The sequence below is a fragment of the Canis lupus genome, chromosome 21 (genome assembly GCF_048164855.1).
Source record: "Canis lupus baileyi chromosome 21, mCanLup2.hap1, whole genome shotgun sequence".
NCBI classification, from domain to species: Eukaryota; Metazoa; Chordata; class Mammalia; order Carnivora; family Canidae; genus Canis; species Canis lupus.
In genome coordinates this window covers 10776402-10800364 of record NC_132858.1, presented here as the reverse complement: position 1 = coordinate 10800364, position 23963 = coordinate 10776402, and positions in this window count along the sequence as shown.

Here is a 23963-nt window from a genome sequence, read left to right as displayed (position 1 = left end):
GACCACACTTCCCCTCACTGCTTATGCAAACCCCAAACCTTGCTCTGACAACCACCAGGCTTCCAGATGGACAGGGCCAGCGAGGGCCCTTCCCCCCGGGGCCCCACCTGTGGGTCGTGCATGGGAGCCTCTGGTTGGGGAGTTCATGGCCTACAGGTGGGCTGAGGCCTCCCTCTTGCCCCATGAGTGCCCTGAAGGACATTCTGCCTTAAGCGCCCACCCAGAGGTCACTAAACTGCAAGGGGCTGATCCCCGCTCCTGGTGGGCCAGGCTGGGCAGCTGTTGGGGGCCCCCAGGGGCAGCCAGACAAGCACCCTGAGCCCAGTGTCCTGCCGTCCAGTGCCCTGCATGGGGGAAGCATGGGGCGGTGGTGATTGGAGACTCTGTGCTGACCGTTCTGGTCACCACCTGTGTGACCACTGTCTCATCTTCTCCCTTGAGCTGTGATGTCCAGGGCAGGGCTGCCCCGTGTGTGTGTGTGTGTATGTGTGAGAGACGAGGACAGTAGTGCCCACACGAGAACATCCCCATGGGGCAGGTGGCTGCACAGAGTCCCTGAGGCTCTCAAGTTGGAGGGGCACAGGACAGCTGAGGACGGGGCCATCCCCAGCCTGATACTTGTCCTCCTGCACCATGGCTGGCCCTCCCACATGGCCCTGGGCAGCCCAGCCCCAGGGAGGGTGCATGGAGGCATTCCTGGTATCCTGGAAACCTAGCTTCTGCCCAGAGTGCCCCAAAATTCCAAGAGGGGCAAGAGCCCAGGCCTTGGGGCCAAGCCCAGGCAGCGTGATGGGGGGTCCTTGAGAGTGGGGACCTGGAGACCCTTGGTCCAGCAGGTGCCTCCCAGGCCCCCAGCCCCTCCTTGGCCGAGACATGAGTGACGGCTGCGAAGACAGGGGTCAGCATCAGCAAGCTGGGTGGCTGACGGTGGCTGAGTCATGGAACTCTGTCCCCTCTGTCACCCAAGGACCTGGTCCCTCGAACCCAGAGCATGTTCCCAGAGGTGCAGATGAACCAGGCCTTTGTTTTCCCAGGGAGGAGGGGGAACAGACACGATATTTTCCTTGTCTCTGAATAGACGTGACTCTGGCTGACCTGGTGCCAAGTCCATGGCTCACAGGCCCGTGAACCCCATGGGGCCACGGTGTGTGACTCAGGCTTCACCAGGGAACCCGGATCCGCCTGTGCCCAGGGCCGCGGGCATCCTGGATTAGCCCCAAGGCCGGCACCCCCACTGTGGTCATCATGGGCTGTCACCAAGCTTCCTTTGGGGAAGTGGCGGTGACTGATCCACCACAACATGACAACAAAGCCTGTGGGTTGGGCCGGGCCTCCCTGAGCGGTCCCAGCTGCCAAGAGTGTCCCCTTGGGTGACTCCCCGAGCAGCCCCTCGAGGGTCCCTGCTGCAGGCAGCAGCACAGGGTGAGCACTCCCTGCGGGCACCGTGGGTCTGGGGCACACTCCAATCCAACAGGTGTTTGCTGAACAAGGGAGGGAAAGAATGGCCCCATGCGGCCAGCTGGATGCTTGTCACTGCGACCCCAAGGTCCCCAAGCCTCTTGACCTGGAGCCACCTGGGCACGCCCTCCTGTGTGAGGCCCGAGTGCTGAGTGGAGCAGGTTCCTTCCCTGCCCTCTACCCCCGCCTCAGCCCGAGTTGGGGGTCAGGCCTTCGCTCGCTCTTTCTCTCTCTCTCTTTCTCCAATTATGGCGAAAGCCACTTAATGTCAAATTTACCAGCTTAACCGTTTTTAAGTGTGGATTTCAGCCGCACTAAGTACACTCATGGCGCCAAGGGGGAGGTAGGTGGTTTCGGTCCATAAGCCCCCCAGCAGCACCACAGTTTTCATTGGGGGGAGACTCAGAAGTGTGGTTTTTGTCCCCACAATTCTTACTGTCATTTATCCATTAGGGGCTCACGCCACTGGCCGACGGGACTTGTGAGCAGGGGCAAGAGAGATGCAGGCTTCCGGCAGGCAGCCTGATGCGGGACTCAATCCCAGGACCCTGAGATCATGACCTGAACTGAAGACAGATGCTTCACCCACTGAGCCCCCCAACATTGTCCCCCTTAAACCAGGTTGACCCCTCTACATATCTTCCAAAACACATGTCAAAAGTGTTCTTAAAAAATTATGGTAAAATACACATAAAGGTACCGTCTTCACCACCTCTAAGCCACAGCTCAGGGGCACTACCCACATCCACATTGTTGTGTGGCCGTCCCCACCGTCCATCTCCAGGACTGTCCATCATTCCCAAATGGAGACCCTGTCCCCAGGAGACACTGATCCTATCCCTCCCTCGGCCCTGTGACCACCGTCCACTCTCTGTCCCCCTGAGACACTGACCCCATCCCTCCCCCAGCCCTGGGCCCACCATCCACTCTCTGTCTCCAGGACACACTGACCCCGTCCCTCCCTGACCCTGTGACCACCGTCCACTCTCTGTCCCTGTAAACCTGGAGACTCTAGGGATCTCATGTGGGTGAAATCCTGCACGATGTGTCCCCTGGTGTCTGGCCTGTGTCACTCAGCATCACATCCCCCAGGTCCACCCATGCTGCGGCCCATGCCAGCATGTCCCTCCTTGTTCAGGCTGAGTGACCGTCCAGTGTGTGGCGATACTCATTGTGTTGATTCATTTGTTTGCCGATGGACGCCCTGGCTGTGTCCGCCCCTGGGCTGTGTGGCGAAGGCTGCTGTGAACGTGGGGTGCCAAGGGCTGACTTTCTGGGGCAAGCAGGTGCGCGTGGTCTGTGAGGCGGCCCGAGGAACAGCAAAGGTCCCACAGCAGCGGGCCTGCAGCCCTGTGGGGCTTTGGAACATGCGTCCATCCTGGCTCGGGCTTGGGGGCTGGAATTTGGCCTCAAGCCTGAGGACTCGCCTGGGTCAGGTCCCACTGCCCCCAGTGCCGCCCCGCACCTGCCCCTACACGCTGCTGCGTCAGTGCCTGGACACAGTGTGTCCCCAAATCCCAGTGAGCTCCGGAGGGCGGGGACCCAGAAACACCTTGGAATCAAGGAACAAATGACGGAGAGCGTGGAGGCGAATGGGAGCGAGTGATCCGACGAGAGGCACACGCTCTCAGGCCCACAGCCGGGCTCTGGTGTCCCTGGGTGACTGCAGAAGGAGGCCGCGGTGGTTACAGGTGTGACCTTCGTGCACCTGCCCGCTTGGTGGACGCGGCGCCCCACAGCCTCTCAGGGCAGCTCACATGGCGCTGTCCCGGGGCGCACAGGCGGAGTAACCCATCCAGCACCCTCCCAGCACCGAACAGGCTGGGAGGGAATCCCACCCGGGGCCAGGGAGCCCAGCAAGCCCCAGGCAGCAAGGCCAGCAGGCTCTGTCCCCAGCCGTGCTGAGTACTGGCCGGTGGCCCCCTCTGCTGGTGGACACCCCTGAGTCCAGGCCACGTGCGTGCACCGGCTCTCCCAGGTGGGGGCTGCCAGGAGCACCCCGAGACCACTCTGCGGCAAGCGCGGAGATCCGTCCTAAGCCGGTTCTGACTTGCCCGAAGACACCCTCACCTGGGACGTACTGGCTCCACCTGAGGGCAACATCCAGCAGTTTGGTGTGGACGACGTCCCTCCAGGGGCCTGGCCCTGCCAGGTCACCAGCACATCTCCCATGAGCCCCACAGCACGTGTCCTGGGGGGCAGGTGGCTAAGGTCATTCAGGCACTGGCCATCGGGCCCCTGGGGACGGTTGGCTCTTTGACACCTTCTGGTTTGGCAAACAGAATGCGCCCCGTTTAGCCCTATTTACTTTTGCATTCAGGAGAAAATCCCCGATAGTCAGTGGTCGCTGCTGCTGGGAGCCAGGCAGGCCTTTGTCCGGAGACAGAGAGACCAACAGATCACCATCCTTCAGGAGGCCCCAAGTCTCACTGAGGAGTGGGAACAGGGGTGGGTGGGCTCTGGGGAGCACCACCTTTGGGGAGGGGGCACCTCTCCAGGTAGAGGCACCACCACTCCCACCCCACAGCCAGGTGTGGACTGGGGATGGGGCCTGGGGCGTTGGGGCATCAGAGCCCGGCTGAGGGGCTGGGCTCAGGGACCCCTTCTGGACCAGGCTGTGGGGGCAATGGCCTGCTTCCAGGGAGGACTGGTCCAGCCTCATAGCCAACTCTTCCAATGGGGCCCAGGTGGCACTCCATAGTGCCCATCACACTGGCCACTTCTCATTGCCCTCCTTGTCTGCTCTTAAGTAGCTTGCAGTGTGCATCACGCCGGCCCCACTCCCTGATGGTTTCCCTGGGACCTGTCCAGCTCCAGCTCCCATGGTCACAACCACTTCCTGCCCTCACCAACCTGCTGCATCCTACAGGGAAGGGGCAGAGGTCCTCACCTTCCCCACTACCTGTGCCTGGGCAGGCAGTCTCGTGGGCAGGATCTCATTTCCCTCCCTCTGGGTGCCCAGTGCCCAGCTCCGGGGAGGGGTTCAGGGGCGCAATGTACCTGCCCCAGTACTCTCAGTGTCCAGCCAGAGAACTGAGGCCCAGAGTCACTCAGCAAATGCCTCCCTGCTACCCTGCCCAGAGCTGGCTGATGCAAAGGGACCAAGGGACCTGGTCCTGGTTGCAAGCCCAGGGTGTACAGACAGAGTCCAGCCTGCCAGGAGAGGCTTTAGGGTGTCCTGAGCCTTTCCTACCACATATGGGTGTCCCCCAGCCTGGAGCTTGACCACTACCGTGGATGGAAGTCATCTCCTGGCCCAGCTGTCCTGCAGGTGGGCATGACTCCCCAGTGACCCTTCCAGGGAAGGGGGAGGGGACCCTGCTGGACAGCTAGATGGGGCAGTGGAGCGAGCCCCTCCCTCCTCTGCTGTCATAGCGCAGTGTGGGCTCCTCTTGGCACGGCCTGGATGACCTTGCGGGTAAGCAGATTAGTGCTGTGTGCACCCTGGTGCTTGAAATCGGCGTTATCGGGCCAGGATGTTGTCTCAGGTGGAGCTGGCAGGCCCAGGTGAGGCGGGCGTTCCCAAGCCACCAACGGGCAGCATGGCTCGCTCTCAACCCACAGCCAGGGGAAGGTTGGGGACAGGGATCTGGGAGGGTGCAGGCGTACAGATGCTGGGGCTCCGGGCTGAGACCTCCCCAGGGCACCCAGCTACCCCTTCCTTCTCCCATTCCTTCATTCCCTGACCATGCCCATTCTGAATGCCCTGACCTGCCCAGCTCCAGCCCCATGTCTACCTCTAAGTCGTACCCTGCATCCCTGCCAAGCCAGGACACCCCTCCGTGAAGCCCTCTGCGCCCGCTGCAGGCAGAGAAGCTCCTGGAGTACATTCTCAGCCTCCTGTCCCCCTTGCTGTGTCTGCAGAGAGGGGTTAGGCTCCTGAGGTCAAGCTCCCAGATAGGGCCCTCTGGCTGAGCCCTGGGAGCTCGCTTCTGGCCTCTGTCACTCCGGGAGAGTGGGCCTGGGGCCCCAAGGTTGGCCCAGAGCCAGGGTGAAGTCACCAGCTGGGGAGAGGAAAGCAAACACCCCTTTGTCTGCAGCCTTGGCTTCTGTTTGAGGGGTTCAGGGGACAAAAGCCAGGTGGGCTGAGGAGCCTGCAGTCTAGACAGGCCCCACCCATAGGCAGTGGGGGAGGGGGCTTGGACAAAGATGTAGAGTGTCCCCAAGACCTCTGGAGCCCACAGCCAAGGCCATGGTGTTGGGCCTGGACTCAGGTCCCACCCCACCATCTTCATCCCACAGTGAGGCTCCAGATGACATGTCTAGATGGGGCCACTTCACATCAGGAACTGCCCCGTGGCCTCCATCCAGAAGGCCACGTGGGACCCACGCTTCCCACCCCTGTCACTCCCACCTAGAGTCCCAGCCCGGTGTCGGCCTGTTCCCCCTTCTCCCAACTAGCACCAGCCCTCCTCCAGTGGGGGACCTACATGCCTGGCTTCAGCTAAGAGAATGGGCCTGTGGCTGAGATGTGGTCATGTCAGATGTCTAAACTGGCTGAGAAGCTACCTGCCTGGTGAGTCTGGGGGCCCATAGAACCCCTGGCCCGCATCACCAGAGGTCAGGAGAGCCACCTCAAGGCAAGTGAGCAACAGACAAGTGGGGCTTGCGGACAGATTCATTAGCTCTTACAATAAACATTTCCCTTGGGGGTGGGGTGGGGCGAGGGGAACATAATTTGGTAAAAAAATAAATAAATAAAAGGGGAAATGAAGTATATTTTAGAAAATATTAATTCAAGAAACGTTGACTCAGTGAAGCAAAATTAGTGAAAGATGGATGAGAAAGGTAACACAGACTTGAGATTAGGGTGGGTGAACTTCAGGCAGGTGTGTGAAAGAAATAGGTGACAGGGGTGGCTGACACGTCCACTAGGGTCAGCAGAGAGCGGATGGCAGTGCACAGCCTGGAATGAGTAATGTGGAAGATATAAAAGGTTCTCTGGGAATGAAGAAGAAAAGGATAAAGAGATTAACCAGCGTGAGTGGCCTCTTCAGTGTTTTCGGAGCAGCTCATGTCAGACTCGCACGGCCGCCAGTACGGATGACGAACTCAGGATAAAAGATAAAATACAATGGTTTTAAGTATGGGGTGCAACCCAAAGCAGATGGCAATCAGAAGGGTACTGCCCTAGAGAAAGAGAAGCAAGAGGAAGGTTCCAGATTTTGGTGGCTCCTGCCAGAAGAACCTCCCTGGGTTACAGGCACGCTGGGCAGAGCTGAAGTGAATGCAGCAAGCTCACAGGGCTCAGGAGTCTGGAGGCCAAGCTCAAGGCTTCTGGAGAGACTGGGGGTTAGGAAGGAAGATATGGAGGTGATGTAGCCACAAGTCACAGGCTGAGTCCTTCAACGTCGCACCTGGTCAGGTGCAACTCCAAATCACGTGGAAAGAAACAGTGGAAGGGTGAAAGACGTAGCAGGGAGCAGAGTTTGGAATTCAGGTTGGCCACCCAGAGACACTTGATAAACGGCTTGCACTTTCTGTTAAAACTCCATCAACACCGTGTTTCTGGAGTAAGGACTGTGTCCCAGGACCAAGAGCTGTGCCCAAGAATAACTGAAATCTGACACAAAACTGAGAGAGGTCCAGATATCAGAGCCTAAAGCATCTTCCTCAAGATCATCAATCCACCAATAATTAAACTGCTAGCACCACACAGAACACTCCTGTGGTGAAGACAACAGAATCTAAAGCCTCTGCTACGTACCATGCACAAGGTCCAGCGTCACCTGGCATGAGAGTGTGACCAACAGCCAAGAGGAAGGAAGTACCCACAGAGATCATGTTTTGCAATTAGAACATAAACTTTTTAAAGTAGCTTTTATAAAGATGCTAAGTAACTTCAGATGAAAATGGATATAATGGAAGGGAAAGAGGTGAGGAACTTCAGGAGAGATACAGAAACTCTGAAAACCAACCAAATGGAAATCTTAAAACTGAAGGAAGAGTATCTGAAATAAAACAGTCATTCAATGGCTACTAATGAGTGGTCATTAACAGAAGATCGGGTAGTGTGAGGAAAGGATCGATGGACTAGGAGGAGGTGAGTAGAAATTATCTGCACTGAGGAAGAAAGAGGAAACGGTTGTTCTAAGAGGCCTCAGTGACCTGAGATTATGTCAGAAATTAAATTAAGTTGTTTGAAGATGAGAAAGGAAAAAGGGAGTAGAAAACATATTTGAAGGGACAACTGGGTGGCTCAGTGGTTGAGCGTCTGCCTTCAGCTCAGGTCGTGATCCTGGGGTCCTGGGATCGAGTCCTGCATTTGGTCTCCCCACAGGGAGCCTGCTTCTCCCTCTGCCTGCGTCCCTGCCTCTCTCTGTGTTGCTCATGAGTGAATGAATGAATGAATGAATGAATAAATAAATAAGAAAAAAGAGAAAACATATTTGAAGAAAAAAATGGCCAAATGTCTTCTAATTTGACTAAAAATTAAGGATCTTAGTTCCAAGAAACAAAACCCAAGAAGAATAAATATTTAAAAAATCATACCTATGCACACAATAGTCAAAGTGCTAAAGAGACAGTAGGAGAAAATCTTTAAAGCAGCCAGAGGGGAAAAATACATAGAGCGTACAGAGAAACACATAATAAATTGGTCGCTATAGATCCAATCATATAAAAATTCACATCAACTGTAAGTGGACTAAGCTCTCCAATTAAAAAAGCAAATATTGGGCAGCCCAGGTGGCTCAGTGGTTTAAGCACTGCCTTCAGCCTGGGGCCTGATCCTGGAGCCTGGAATCGAGTCCCACGTCAGGCTCCCTGCATGGAGCCTGCTTCTCCCTCTGCCTCTCTCTCTCTCTCTCTCTCTCTGTGTTTCTCGAATGAATAAATAAAATCTTTTAAAAAATTAAAATTAAAATTAAAAATTAAAAAAATAAGGCAAATATTTTCAGATTGGATACAAAAAGAGTATAAGCCAACTGTGAACGTTGCCTGCAAGAGATGCATTGTAAATATCTGTATGCAGAGGGGTTGGAAGTGAAAGGATGGGAAAATGTGTGCCACGTGATCAGTAATCCCAAGGAGGCCAAAGTGGCCATGTTAACCTCAGAAAATGTAGATTGTCTCAAGACAAGGAGGTTTACCAGAGATAAAGTGCCAGTTCACAGGAAAGCATAGCAATGTTAAATGTGTACATGCCCAATAACAGAGCTTCAAAACACACAAAGTAAAAATTGAAAAAATTTAAGGGAGGAACGGGTACATCCACAAAGTTTGCAGACGTTAACGCTTTTTTTTTTTTCTCAGTAATTGATAAATCAAGTAAACAAAAACTCAGTAAGGCTATCAAACATCTGAAAGACACTATGGGCAGACTTGACCTAGCTCGTGCTTTAGACACTACCCAGGAACTCCCAATACACCTTCTTTACAAGTCCAGGTGGACCGTTCATTAAGATCTTGAGAACAATGCCAGGCAACAAGTCTCAGTAAGCCTCTAAGGACTCAAATCATCAGTCTGTTTTCTCACTAAAAGAAATATTGACTAAAAACCAGTAACAATAAGACAGCAAGAAAATATTTGAAAATCAAAAAGTAGTGAGTTCTAAATCACCTACAAATCAACAAGGTAGACATGCCAGAAATGATAATATGTGGCTAAACAGAAATAAAAAAGTGTAGTTTTCTTACTTTCTTTAAAGGACTATTAACTAAGTTAAACAATTAATTGTAGGGTTTTATGACACATGTAATAGTTAAATATACAACTAATAATATCAAGGATGGAGGATAGGGACAGCCCCAGTGGCTCAGCAGTTTAACGCCACCTTCAGTCCAGGGCGTGATCCTGGAGACCCAGGATCGAGTCCCACGTCGGGCTCCTTGCATGGAGCCTGCTTCTCCCTCCGTCTGTGTCTCTGCCTCTCTCTCTCGCTATATATATATATCTGTGTCTCTCATGAATAAATAAATAAAATCTTTAAAAAAAAAAAAAAGGATGGAGGATAAATGAAAAGAGCCTGTTCTAAAGTTTTATATTTCACATCGAGTGGTATAATGTGTTTTTTTAAAAGTAGATTCCATTCCCAGCTTGGAGTCCAATGTGGGGTCTGAACTCATGATCATATACTTTCCTAGAAACTAAAAGCAGTCAGAGAAATACTTCAGTCTCCCGAAACACAATCTTAGCAGAAAACCCAAGCATGGGGAAGTTGTAATATAAGAATCTGTTTTGAGCCCTGAATGCTCTGGTTCAGGGGTCATTCCAGAAAAATGTGCATTATGGCAACAACGTAGATTACAGAGATCACAAATAATAATTGAAAGACGGAACACAGGCACTTGAGTGGCTCAGTGGTTGAGTATCTCCCTTTGGCTAAGGGTGTGTGATCTTGGGGTCCTGGGATCGAGTTCTGCATCAGGCTCCCCATAGGGAGCCTGCTTCTTTCTCTGCCTGTGTCTTTGCCTCTCTTGCTCTCTGTCTCTCATAAATAAATAAAATCTTATGCCTTCGTGGATGTATCTTGCAAGAAGTTACTATGGCCGAGTTCAAAAAGGGTGTTGCCTGTGTTCTTCTCTAGGATTTTGATGGAATCTTGTCTCACATTTAGATCTTTCATCCATTTTGAGTTTATCTTTGTGTATGGTGAAAGAGAGTGGTCTAGTTTCATTCTTCTGCATGCGGATGTCCAATTTTCCCAGCACCATTTATTGAAGAGACTGTCTTTCTTCCAATGGATAGTCTTTCCTCCTTTATCGAATATTAGTTGCCCATAAAGTTCAGGGTCCACTTCTGGGTTCTCTATTCTGTTCCACTGATCTATGTGTCTGTTTTTGTGCCAGTACCACACTGTCTTGATGACCACAGCTTTGTAGTACAACCTGAAATCTGGCATTGTGATGCCCCCAGATATGGTTTTCTTTTTTAAAATTCCCCTGGCTATTCGGGGTCTTTTCTGATTCCACACAAATCTTAAAATAATTTGTTCTAACTCTCTGAAGAAAGTCCATGGTATTTTGATAGGGATTGCATTAAACGTGTATATTGCCCTGGGTAACATTGACATTTTCACAATATTAATTCTGCCAATCCATGAGCATGGAATATTTTTCCATCTCTTTGTGTCTTCCTCAATTTCTTTCAGAAGTGTTCTATAGTTTTGAGGGTATAGATCCTTTACATCTTTGGTTAGGTTTATTCCTAGGTATCTTATGCTTTTGGGTGCAATTGTAAATGGGATTGACTCCTTAATTTCTCTTTCTTCAGTCTCATTGTTAGTGTATAGAAATGCCACTGACTTCTGGGCATTGATTTTGTATCCTGCCACGCTACCGAATTGCTGTATGAGTTCTAGCAATCTTGGGGTGGAGACTTTTGGGTTTTCTATGTAGATTATCATGTCATCGGCGAAGAGGGAGAGTTTGACTTCTTCTTTGCCAATTTGAATGCCTTTAATGTCTTTTTGTTGTCTGATTGCTGAGGCTAGGACTTCCAGTTGGTGGGAATGTGAAATGGTGCAGCCACTCTGGAAAACTGTGTGGAGGTTCCTCAAACAGTTAAAAATATACCTGCCCTACGACCCAGCAATTGCACTGTTGGGGATTTACCCCAAAGATACAAATGCAATGAAACGCCGGGACACCTGCACCCCGATGTTTATAGCAGCAATGGCCACGATAGCCAAACTGTGGAAGGAGCCTCAGTGTCCATCAAAAGATGAATGGATAAAGAAGATGTGGTTTATGTATACAATGGAATATTACTCAGCTATTAGAAATGACAAATACCCACCATTTGCTTCAACGTGGATGGAACTGGAGGGTATTATGCTGAGTGAAGTAAGCCAGTCGGAGAAGGACAAACATTATATGTTCTCATTCATTTGGGGAATATAAATAATAGTGAAAGGGAATATAAGGGAAGGGGGAAGAATGTGTGGGAAATATCAGAAAGGGAGACAGAACGTAAAGACTGCTAACTCTGGGAAACGAACTAGGGGTGGTAGAAGGGGAGGATGGCGGGGCGTGGGAGTGAATGGGTGACGGGCACTGGGGGTTATTCTGTATGTTAATAAATTGAACACCAATAAATAAAATAAAATAAAATCTTAAAAAAAAGAAATCAAATAAGACAAAGGGGAGCATTTAGTACCACCCCAGATCCTGAACATTATATACAAGACAAACATAAGGAGGTGGAAGAGTGATGAGAAAGGCCTTGGGGCCGAAAGTGCACCCCAGGGGTGAGTTCTCTGGGCTTTATCTTTGCCTCATATCCTGGGCATGGAGCTGGTGAGGTGGGCAATGGGCCAGCAAACTCCCAGCAAAACCTACTCACTTGAGCTAAGATGGTTGAGAGAAGGGCAGGCTGGCAGAACAGAGCACTTTTAGGGTTTTATTTATTTATTTATTTATTTATTTATTTATTTATTTATGAGAGAGAAAGAGCATGGGGGAGCAGCAGGGGGAGGGGGAGAAGCAGGCTCCCTGAGGAGCAGGGAGCCCCACGTGGGACTCAATCCCAGGACCCTGACATCACGACCTGAGACGAAAGCAGATGCTTCACTGATGGAGCCACCCAGGTGCCCTCAGGGCACTTCTAGATGCCAGCCCAGTAGCTGCCCAACTACAGGAGCAAACTGTGTGCCAGCCCCCAGCACAGACTGAGGGGCGCCAGCCTCCCACCCCTGCCAGACTGCCAGGGGGCACCCCAAGCTCCGGCTAGAAGTCCAGCAGAGTCAGGGCCATCTGCACAGCCTGCTAGTGAGAGGACCCCTTCCCCTGGGGTCAGGGGAGTGGTGCCGACGTAGCCTTGCTCCTTCCAGCCAGGGGTGCGTCAGTGGAAGGAAGACAAATGTCCTCCAAGGAAGGAACAGAGATCCACTCACAGGAAGATGTCCCCGAAAAGCTGCAAAATATGTGAACTGAGCATTAATGAAACCGAAGGGGGAAATACGCAAACTGACAATTACTCATGGGGACTTCACAGCCCCTCTCCATGGCTGATAGGACAGCTGGGCAGAAAATCAACAAGGATATGGAGGAACTTAATACTGTCGACCAACAGGACCTGACTGACATTCACCGAACACGCCACCCACCAGCGGCAAAGCACACATGCCTTTTGGGCACCCAAAGGGCGTAGACCAAGATGGGCCACATCCTGGTCACGGAACAAACCTTAACACGTTTGGCATAATTGAACCTGGGCAGAGTTTGTTCTCTGACAACAGAATCAAATTAGGAGCCAGGAACAGAAAGCACGGAAATCTCCAAAGGCTCAGAAACACATGTCTAAATCATCCAGGGACCAGGGAGGAAGAGTCAAAAGGAGCATAGAGATAGACTGAACCGTGTAACCATGAAAACACAATGTGTCAGAAATTGAAGGCCAAGCTCACGTAGGGGGAATTGATATTGTTGGGAGAAATTGTTTCCCAGATTTGAAGACCTACTAAGGTGCAAGGATCAAACTGTGTGGTGTTGGTAGAGGGGTGGAGATGCACATCCGTGTGGCAGCACCGAGAACCCAGGAACAGAGATGCGTAATACACCTGACTGATTTGTGGCAAATCTGCCAAAGCAATTTGATGGAAGAAGGACTGTCTTCTCAACAAGCCATCAGGGCAACTGGACATTCAGGAGCAAAAAGGAGCCCACATCCAAGTCTCCAGCTTATATGAAATTTAACTCAAATGGATCACAGTCTTGACAGTAAAATGCAAAACTGTGCAACTTTTAGGAAAAGTAGGAGAAAATCTTGGGGCTCCAGGGATGGTCCAAGAGTTGGTGGCCCTGACCCAGGTGTCCAACCAGACTGCATCCCAATGAAAAATCTTTGCTCCATGGAAGACCCTATGAGGACGAAAAGACGAGGTGCAGCCAGCGAGGAAATATTTGCAAACCACACATTCAACAAAGGATCAGTATCTAGAATATACAATCTCAAAACTCAGCGCTGATGATCAAACAAACCAATCACAAGTGGGCAAAAGATATGGAGAGTTGGTCCCCTGAAGAGGGCTACAGATGGCCGAGAAGCATGAGGACAGATGCTGGACATCATGAGCCCGGAGGTAGTGCAGATGGAAACCACAGAGGCATGTGGGGACACTGACACCAGAATGGCTGTGGGAAAGCCTGGGGCACCGGGTGCTGGTCAGGACGCAGGGAAGCAGGCGTGCTCGATGTCTGCTGACAAGAATGTCCAGGGACAGCCCCTCTGGAGGTCAGGTTGGCAGGATCTCCAGCAGTTATGCTCTTGGGTGTTTGTCCCAGACAAAAGCGAATGTTCTCACAATGTCTATAGCAGCTTTATTTCTGGAATAGCTGAGAACAGAAAGCGGCTCAGTTGTCCTTCCACAGGTGATAGGTTACACAAGCGGTGGGATGTCCATACCACCCGATGCCACTTGGCAGGAAGAAGCCACAGCTCTCAATCCACAAAACAATCTGAGGTGAATCTCCGGAGAATTATGCTGGATGAAAAAGCCAATCCTTGAAGATTGGGGACTATTCTTGAAACAACAAAATGATCGAAATAGAAAACGGAGGTGTGGTTGCCAGGGGTGGTTATGTAGCTGGTGGGCGTGGGGAGGGGTTCGGTAGAGGAACGGCATGAGGGTTCCTTGTGGGGTTGGCAAGGTTCCTTGTCCTGAGTGTCAGCGTCAGAGCCTGGCTGAGACCTCCTGCTACGGTTTTGTCACCATGGGGAGAAGGTTGGGTAGAGGGGACATGGAACCTCTGGATTATTTCTTACAGCTCCATGGGAATCCACAATTATCCTTGAATAAATGGCTTCACTGAAAAAAAAAACGTTGAAATATCTTAACCTGTCTTTTCAGCAAATGGTGTGGAAATAATTGGACATTGACGTGTAAGAGAAAGAAGAAAGAAGGGAGGTGAGACACAACTCCAGCCCTACCTCACACCACGTTCACAAATTCCCTCAACATGGACCTGGACCTAAATATAAAACCTAAAGTCATAAACTTCTAGAAGATCTTGGTGGCCCGGGTAAGGCAAGGTCTGTTAGCTGCATCTCCAGAAGCAAGACCCATGAAAGGAGTCTGGAAACAGCCTCCTCGTGGTGAAACCTGCTGCTTCTTGGCTGGGCCCGTGAAGCGGATGCGATGAGCGGCCATTGACGGGAGACGTTGTTGACGGGTCTCAGATCTGGGAAAGAGCTTGGATTCAGAAGCAAAGATAAAGCCAATGGCTCAATTTAAACATCAGCAGAAGTTTTGATGGAGGCGTCAACAGAGAAAACATGCTCCTTCTGGAAGCTCAGGGGAACCTGCCCCCTGCTCCACCCATCTCCTGGAGGTGATCGTGTTCCCTGGCTTGCGGCCTGTCCCCCATCGGCACCCCCGTTGATGGGTCTTCTCCCCCCGACCTCGCTTCCCCCGCCTTTTTCCTGCTGCTTCCTTTCAGGTCTTCCTGCCTCCTTCATATAAGGGCCGTGGACCTTGTCACACTGAGATCCTGAGACCCTCCAGGGAAACCCCATGCCCCATCCCATGAGCTTTAATAACACCTACAAAGTCCCTTTCACCCACAGGTCGCATGGACTGGGGCCTGGGTGTCTTTGGGGTCAGGATCCAGCCTAAGACTGTCAACACACAGGAAAGTATTCCCCGACAATAATGCTGAAACCAGCGACTGGAAATTAGCGCTAAAAACTCTTCAGATATAGGGCATCTGGGGGGCTCTGTCTGTGAAGCGTCTGCCTTTGGCTCAGGTTATGATCCCGGAGTCCTGGGATGGAGTCCCACGTGTGGGCTCCTTGCTTCTAGGGGAGACTGCTTCTCTCTGCCCTTGCCTTCCACCAGCTGTTGCTCTCTCTCTCTCTCTCTCAAATAGAAACTACAGAACACTTCTGAAGGAAATGAGGAAGACAAAAAGAAATGGAAAAATATTCCATGCTCATGGATTGGAAGAATTAATATTGTGAAAATGTCAATGTTACCCAGGGTAATTTACACATTTAATGCAGTCCCTATCAAAATACCATGGACTTTCTTCAGAGAGTTGGAACAAATCATCTTAAGATTTGTATGGAATCAGAAAAGACCCCGAATAGCCAGGGGAATATTAAAAAAGAAAACCATAGCTGGGGGCATCACAATGCCAGATTTCAGGTTGTACTACAAAGCTGTGGTCATCAAGACAGTGTGGTACTGGCACAAAAACAGACACAGAGATCAATGGAACAGACTAGAGAATCCAGAAGTGGACCCTCAACTTTATGGTCAACTAATATTTGACAAAGGAAGAAAGACTATTCACTGGAAAAAAGACAGTCTCTTCAATAAATCGTGCTGGGAAAATTGGAATCCTCATGCAGAATGAAACTAGACCACTCTCTTACACCATACACAAAGATAAACTCAAAATGGATGAAAGATCTAAATGTGAGACAAGATTCCATCAAAATTCTAGAGAAGAACACAGGCAACACCCTTTTTGAACTCAGCCACAGTAACTTCTTGCAAGATACATCCACGAAGGCCAGAGAAACAAAAGCAAAAATGAACTATTGGGACTTCATCAAGATAAAAAGCTTGTGCACAGCAAAAGAAACAATCAACAAAACCAAAGACAACGGACAGAATGGGAGAAGATTATTGCAAATGACATATCAGATAAAGGGCTAGTTTCCAAGATCTATAAAGAAGTTATTAAACTCAACAGCAAAGAAACAAACAATCCAGTCATGAAATGGGCAAAAGACATGAACAGAAATTTCACCGAGGAAGACATAGACATGGCCAACAAGCACATGAGAAAATGCTCCGCATCACCGGCCATCAGGGAAATACAAATCAAAACCACAATGAGATACCACGTCACCCCAGTGAGAATGGGGAAAATTAACAAGGCAGGAAACCACAAATGTTGGAGAGGATGTGGAGAAAGGGGAACCCTCCTGCACTGTTGGTGGGAATGTGAACTGGTGCAGCCACTCTGGAAAACTGAGTGGAGGTTCCTCAAAGAGTTAAAAATAGACCTGCCCTACGACCCAGCAATTGCACTGCTGGGGATTTACCCCAAAGATACAGATGCAATGAAATGCAGGGACACCTGCACCCCTATGTTTATTTTTATTTTTTTTAATTTATTTTTTATTGGTGTTCAATTTATTAACATACAGAATAACCCCCAGTGCCCGTCACCCATTCACTCCCACCCCCCGCCCTCCTCCCCTTCCACCACCCCTAGTTCGTTTCCCAGAGTTAGCAGTCTTTACGTTCTGTCTCCCTTTCTGATATTTCCCACACATTTCTTCCCCCTTCCCTTATATTCCCTTTCACTATTATTTATATTCCCCAAATGAATGAGAACATATAATGTTTGTCCTTCTCCGACTGGCTTACTTCATTCAGCATAATACCCTCACCCCGATGTTTATAGCAGCAATGTCCACAATAGCCAAACTGCGGAAGGAGCCTCGGTGTCCATTGAAAGATGAATGGATGAAGAAGCTGTGGTCTATGTATATAGTGGAATATTACTCAGCCATTAGAAATGACAAATATCCACCATTTGCTTCGACGTGGATGGAACTGGAGGGCATTATGCTGAGTGAAATAAGTCAATCGGAAAAGGACAAACATTATATGGTCTCATTCATTTGGGGAATATAAAAATTAGTGAAAGGGAATAAAGGGAAAGGAGTGAAAATATCAATGAAGGTGACAAAACATGAGAGACACCTAACTCTGGGAAATGAACAAGGGATAGTGGAAGGGGAGGTGGGCAGGGGGTTGGGGTGACTGGGTGATGGGCACTGAGGGGGGCACTTGGTGGGATGAGCACTGTGTGTGTTATGCTAAATGTTGGCAAATTGAACTCCAATAAAATTTTTTTAAAAAAATTAAATAAATAAATAAATCTTTAAAAATAAAAAACTTTCCAAATACTTAGGAATAAATCAAACAAGATATATGCACGATCTCTCTGGAAAACCACAGGGCATTGCTGGGAGTGACCTCAAAGGAACACAGTAGATGGCGAGACACATCACGTGAGCAGACTGGAGGACGTGGCGCTGGTAGGATTCTGCTTCCCCTCCGACCCGTGAACTCCGTCCTCATCCAAATCCCAGCTGCTTTTTAGGCCTCGACAAGCTCGGTCTAGGGTTTGCTGGGCCACATAGAGACCTCGCGCAGCCACGGGAGCTTCAAAGGGCCACCCTGAGGAATTACCACCATTCCCTAGACTTTGTTAATCAAGATCGAGGGACAGGGGTAGAGAGGCAGACCACAGGTGGGTGGGACAGAGGGGCCCAGAGCCAGACCCACGCACGCGGCCACTCCATCTATGCCAGACGCACCAGGAATGCCAGCAGCGCTGGGGCAATTGCAGGTGGGACACACGTGAGGCTGGCATCTGTGACACACCACACGTGAGGAACGTTTCCAGGCGGGTCGCTGTCCTACATGCAAAGTGCGTGGTATAACTTGTAGAAGCACTTCTGGGAGCATATCCTTAGGACTTTGAGGCAAAGGCTGCCAAGCAGGACACAGACACATCAATTACAGAAGATAAAATGAATAAATTTGGCTCCATCAGAATTAAAATTTCATGAAAAGATGCAATGAAAAAATATTCACGGTGGAAACTTAAAAAAAAAAATTATTTACTCAGGCAGCCCGGGTGGCTCAGTGGTTTAGCGCTGCCTTTGGTCCGGGGCATGATCCTGGAGACCCAAGATCGAGTCCCACATTGGGCTCCCTGCATGGAGCCTGCTTCTCCCTCTGCCTGTGCCTCTGCCTCTCTCTCTGTGTGTGTCTCTCATGAGTAAATACAAATTTTTTAAAGATTTTATTTATTTATTCATGAGAGACACACACACACACACACACAGAGAGAGAGGGAGAGTGGCAGAGACACAGGCAGAGGGAGAAGCAGGCTCAATACAGGGACCATGATGCGGGATTCGATCCCAGGACCCAGGATCACACCCTGAGCCAAAGGCAGATGCTCAACCGCTGAGCCCCCCCAGGCATCCCACAAACTTCCGACAAATAACTTGTATCGAGTATATAAAGGCATCCCTACAAATTGATTAAAAAAAAAAAACCCAATCTAAAAAAATCCAAATGCCACGGACACACAGAAGTGCTCAGTCTGAAGGTCACCAGGGTGTCTCGAATGAAAATTCAGGACCCCACCTTGCTCCCACCAGAGTGGCCCAAACCCAAGCCTGATGGGAATGCAGTTGCCCAAGGGGGTGGACTCCATGGGTCCCAGGACAGAGCCCCTGGAGCTTCCTTCTGCCCAGGCCCATGGGTGTCGGCAGGGTGGGCTGGGCTGACCTGCCCCACTGGAGCCGAGGGCCACGCGTCTGGGTCCTGGCCACCGGCTTCAGAGCAGGGGACTTCTCCCGAGGTCCCCAGTGCCTGCCTGCCCGGCACCTCGTGGCTTTCTGTGTGGTCGGCATGAGTCCGCATGAGTCCCGTGGGCAGGGCCAGGGTGGCTGGCTCTCCTGGGTCCTGGGGAAGAAAGAGAGTCCTGGGACTTTCAAACTGAAAATTGGGGCAGCCCCAGGCAAAGGGGAACTGTTGGCATCCTGGGGGAGCCGAAGTGTGGAAGGGGGAGCGCATAGGGTCTGCCCCAATGTGGGCTCGTTCCCCCCCCAACTGGAGGCCAGGTGGAGGGAGGTGGGGTATCACAGCCCAGCCGTGGTGCAGCGTGGGGGGCGGGTGCCGAGCAGGTTGGCACAGAGCACCGGGGCTGTTCGCCCTCAGGGACGTCCTCAGGGTCCCGGGGCCTGGTTTGCTGAGCGGGAGCCCCAGGCAGGGTGGTTCCTCAGCACCTCCAGGCTTCTAGCCCTCACGGAGGGTGCCCCAGGGGCGCTGGTCCAGCCCCCAGCCTGGCTCAGCAACCACCAAGCCATTGCTGTTGTGAACATACCCAGAGACACAGCCTGTTTATTTGTATTTTATACAAACCTGGGCAACTGGGGCAGCCGAAGCCCCTCTGGCTAGGACGGCGGGAGGGGCCGTGGGGCAGGAGGACCCCTGGGCTCCAAACAGGCTCGGAAAGTTTGCTGCAAATGCCTCCTTTAGATCTGCCAAGGTCTACCTACATTACTCACGGGTGTTTTCTCAAGGCGGGGATTTTGCTTTAGTTTTTATTCCAATTAGAAAAATCACGCGTAACAAAATGTACCGTCTTCACCGTCTCTAAGCCACAGCTCAGGACCACTATGCACATTCACACTGGTGTGCAGCGTCCCCACCATCCGTCTCCAGGACTATCCATTGTCCCAAACGGAGACTCTGGCCCCCTGAGACACTGACCCCTATCTGTTCCCCGGCCCTGTGACCATCGTCCACTCTCTGTCCCTAGGAGATGCTGACCCCATCCCTCCCCTGGCCCTGTGACCACCATCCACCCTCTGTTTCCAGGAGACACTGGCCCCCATCCCTCCCCGTGACCACCGTCCACTCTCTGTCCCCAGGAGACCCTGACCCTGTCCGTCCCCCAGCCCTGTGCTCATGGTCCACTCTCTGACCCTGTGAATCTGGAGACTTTAGGGACCTCGTGTGGGTGGAATCCTGCAGGATGTGTCTCCCGGTATTTGGCCCGTGTCATTCAGCATCACCTCCTCCAGGTCCACCCACACTGTGGCAGGTGTCAGTGCGTCTCTCCTTGTTCAGGCTGAGTGACCGTCCAGCGTGTGGATGGCCAGGTTTATCCCCTCCTCTGTCGATGGACACTTGGGCTGCTTCGCCTCTTTGCTGCTGTGACTAATGCCGCTTCGAATGTGGGTTGCAAACATCTCGAGACCCTGCTTTCAAGTCTTTTCAGGACATACGCAGAAGTGGTGCTTTAATTACTGCAAATACGATTTTATACTGAGAAAAAGACTTTTTAAATGTGCTGATAGTATTAGACGGACCCTCGCCCCCACAGCCCCGTGCAGCGCTGGTGTTCTTCTAGTCCTCACATCAGAGGGGCTGACCGGTGGCCCCCGTGCCCTGGGGAGCTGCGGAGAAGGATGTGAGGATGACAGTGCATTCTGTCCCCGCTTCCTGTGACCAAGTGGCCTGGCAGGTCCCCGTGCCCGGGGTTGGGTGGGGGACAGCACTGCCAATGGTGCTTGGTGGGGCTGGTAGTCCCTGGGGGCAGAGGAGGGGGAACGTGTGAGCCTCTCCCTGACCCCTAGGACACAAACATGCTTGCCTTCGGGGAACAACCCCAGTGGGTGGTGCCCCCTGCACTGTCACTGACCCCTGGGGCTCTGGGGTTAACGGGGTGGGAGTGGGGGTGCGAGGCCCTCACCTCACCGGGCGTGGGGGTGCAGGGGAAGCTGGTCCTTGCGGGCCAGCCCAGCTTTCTGGAGGAATTCTATTTGTCCAATGATTCAGATAAATAAACACACGCACGAAGGTTTCAAATCAGTGCGGCCCCACCGTAAAACCAAATTTACTCTCCGCTCCCTTTCTCTCGCGTGGAGAGAGCACGCCCCTGACCCCCAGCCCATCGGGCTGTGAGATTCTCACCCTGTCAGGCCCAGGACGCTGACCCCCACTGCGGGCATTGCCCGATGCCTCTCCTGGGGCCCCCAGGGCAAAGCAGGGACGGCCGGGGTCGTCTCTGTCCTTATCAAGGAAGCTCCTGGCCTGGAGACAGCGGCTCAAGCCTGCCCTTTCTGTCAACAGCACCCATAGATAATCCGGCCTTGGTATCAGCGGCTCCCAGAGCCCCAGCCCACTTCCTCTTCACGGCCTGTCCCTGCTGAGAAATCCTTCCCTATCGCCCGGGACGCGCGGTAACCCTCCTCCAGTGCCCATTTCCCCATCTGTGACGCCAGCGAGCATAGCACCCGCTCCCTGGGTGGGGGCTGCCGGCGCCCCACCCGCACCCTCAGGACATCCTGTGCAGCAGGCTCGGCCGCAGGCGGGGCCGCAGGTCCCTGAGTGCTGGGCCGCCGTGGGCCGGGAGCTGCACAGTGATTTAGGTACCGCCTGTTTAACCTCCACAGTGCAGGGCGTGACATCCTTCGGGGGTGCCACCATCCCACACTCATTAATGTGCAAAAGTCCAAGAAATGACACAGCACAGGGTTGTCAGGTCGTTTCAGGGATGAGGAAGTGGGAGCTCGGCCAAGGCCCTGCTAGCCCAAGTCTCAGGGGCCGGGCTGGGGTGGCGGGCCCACGGGGCAGTGGGGACACTTCTGGGGACCAAAGGAAGCCGAGCGGATGCTTCTCTGATTCACGTCTCTGAGCAGCTGGTCCCGTGGTCATTGTTTCCCAGAGGAGGAAGCTCAGGCCCAGGGAGGGTGACTTGCAGGCCTGGGGCACACAGCTGGGGGGTGACCACCTTCTCCCCAAGTCCAGATCGCCAGCCCCGGCCAGGTGCCCCCCACCTGTGTCATCCTCAGAGTCGGGTAACCACCTCCTGCCACGCTGCATGCTCTCCGTGTGTTGGAGCAGCCAGCCAGGACTTGGGACCACCCGAGAGGGGGCTGGTGAGCAGGATCCTGTGGCGACTGAGACGCTCTCCACTCCCCTGCACAAAGCGGGAATGTGACCAGCTCTGCTTTGAGATCATGGCAGGTCTGGCCTGACTCCTGGGGGGAGAGGGGTGCCGACTTCTGGGTTGGAGGGTGGAACTGGGGTGTTTCCCCACAGCAGCCCCTGGAGGGCACCAGGCCGTGGAGGGAGGCCTGGCTCCCAGCTGCCTGGGCGCCCTGGCAGGACTGTCTGTGCTCATCTCCTTGTCCTGGCGGGAGAACACCAGCCCACGGGGCCCCAGTGGGGAAGAGCTGTGAAGCTGCCTCCTTTCTTGCCCAAAGCTGGGCCTAGATAGAGCACCTGCTGAGGCCCCGTGGAGAACGGCTGGGGAGCAGCCGCAGGGGTGCTCTGAATGACTAGAACCAAGTGGGTCACCTGCTATGGGGCCCTGGCTGTGCCCTGAAGGAAGTGACAAGCCCAGGGTAAGAACCCCGACGTTCCTAGAGGGGGGGACAGGCAGCATGGAAACCAATGTCCTCTGTCCTGGTCACCTTGGTTGAGACACCTGGGCTGGGCAGGGGCGGGGTTGGGGTCAGGCCAGGGCTGGGTGCCCAGAGTTCCAGGACCGTGGAGAAGTCAGCTCCAGTACCCAGCACCCTAAAGGACCCAACGCTCACATGCGTGTGGCCTGGGGCTGGGTGTCCATGACACCACCCTGCCTCTGAGCCCTCTCATTAGGGCGATTACTGGGGTAAGCCAGTCAGCAGCTCCCTAGCCCAGTGGGTGCGGCCACTTGCACCCCTGGTGGCCATGGGCTGGCCCGGGGCTGCCACTGCCCATCTGCCTGGGTGACTCAGCCCAGCCTTGTCTGTGCAGAGCATGTCCCAGAGGGCCAGGCTGGTGACTCAGAGGACCTAGGGTCGCGTGTCCATTCAGGCTTGTGTCCAGTGCTGGCAGGACACTGCTTGACCGGTTGCTTCCCTGCCTTTCTGGGTGTGTGAGGAGGGCAGGCCTGTGTGTCCCTCACCCTCCCCTACCAGGGTCTCGCCCACGGCCTGGTTCCCACCGTTCACTCTCCTGACCATCAAAGAAAGACCATCACAGTCCTTTGGAGCCAGACCTGTCCACCCTGCCTGTTCCTGGGGACCCCCCCCACCAGGCTTTCCCCTTCCAAGGCTGAGCAGGGGAGCCTGGTGGGCACACTCCCCCCCTCAGCCTCCTGCTCCCACACGATCCATCACTCATAACCCCACTCCCCATACTCCCCCAATGCACACACGCAGTGCTCTCTTCTAGGTTCCAGGGCCAAGCCGGGGTACGGGGAGGGGATAGGTCAGAGACAGAAAATCAGGTGACCATGAGGAGCTTGGGACAGGCCCCCAGAGCAGGAAACCGGTGCTGGGAATGGCCCGGCCCAGCTGCTCCCACTCCCTTTGCAGCTCCCCGCCGTGCCCGGCTGGGACTTCCGGTTGGGCTGCTCGCAGGCAGTGGAGCTGCTGGTCATGGTGGGTGTGTGGCCTCCCTGTGGGGGAGAGTTCAGTCCAGTGTCCAGCACCCCTACAGACCCGACCCTCATATGTCCGTGACACCACCCTGTCTTCTCAGCCCTCTCATTGGGATGATTTCTGGGGTAAGCCAGTCAGCAGCATCCCAGCCCAGTGGGTGCAGCCACTTCCACCCCTGGTGGCCATGGGCTGGCCTGGGGCTGCCCACTGCCCATCTGGAGCCAGGAACTGGAACATGGCTGGGTCCAAGGCCAAGCTGAATGGAGGTCAGGGTCCTGTCACTGGAGGTGCTGCCCCCTGAGCCCATGTCCAGAGAGGGGGTGGCCCTGGCAGTCCCAACAGCCCAGGGAAGTCCAGGCTTTCGAGGTATGGGGATCTCAGGGGTCCGGCCACACAGAAGCCGTCCAGGGGCATGGCATGGGGATCCCTCCAGGCCAGGCCTCAGGAAGCCCTCGGGAAGCCAAGCCCACCTGGCAGCTATGCCCGTCTCTGCCAGTCTTGGGCTGCTGGCCAGCCCCGGGTGAGTGCCCACTGTTTACCTGGGTGGGGGGAACGGCAGGCCCCGCCCCACCCACCCACTGGGGCC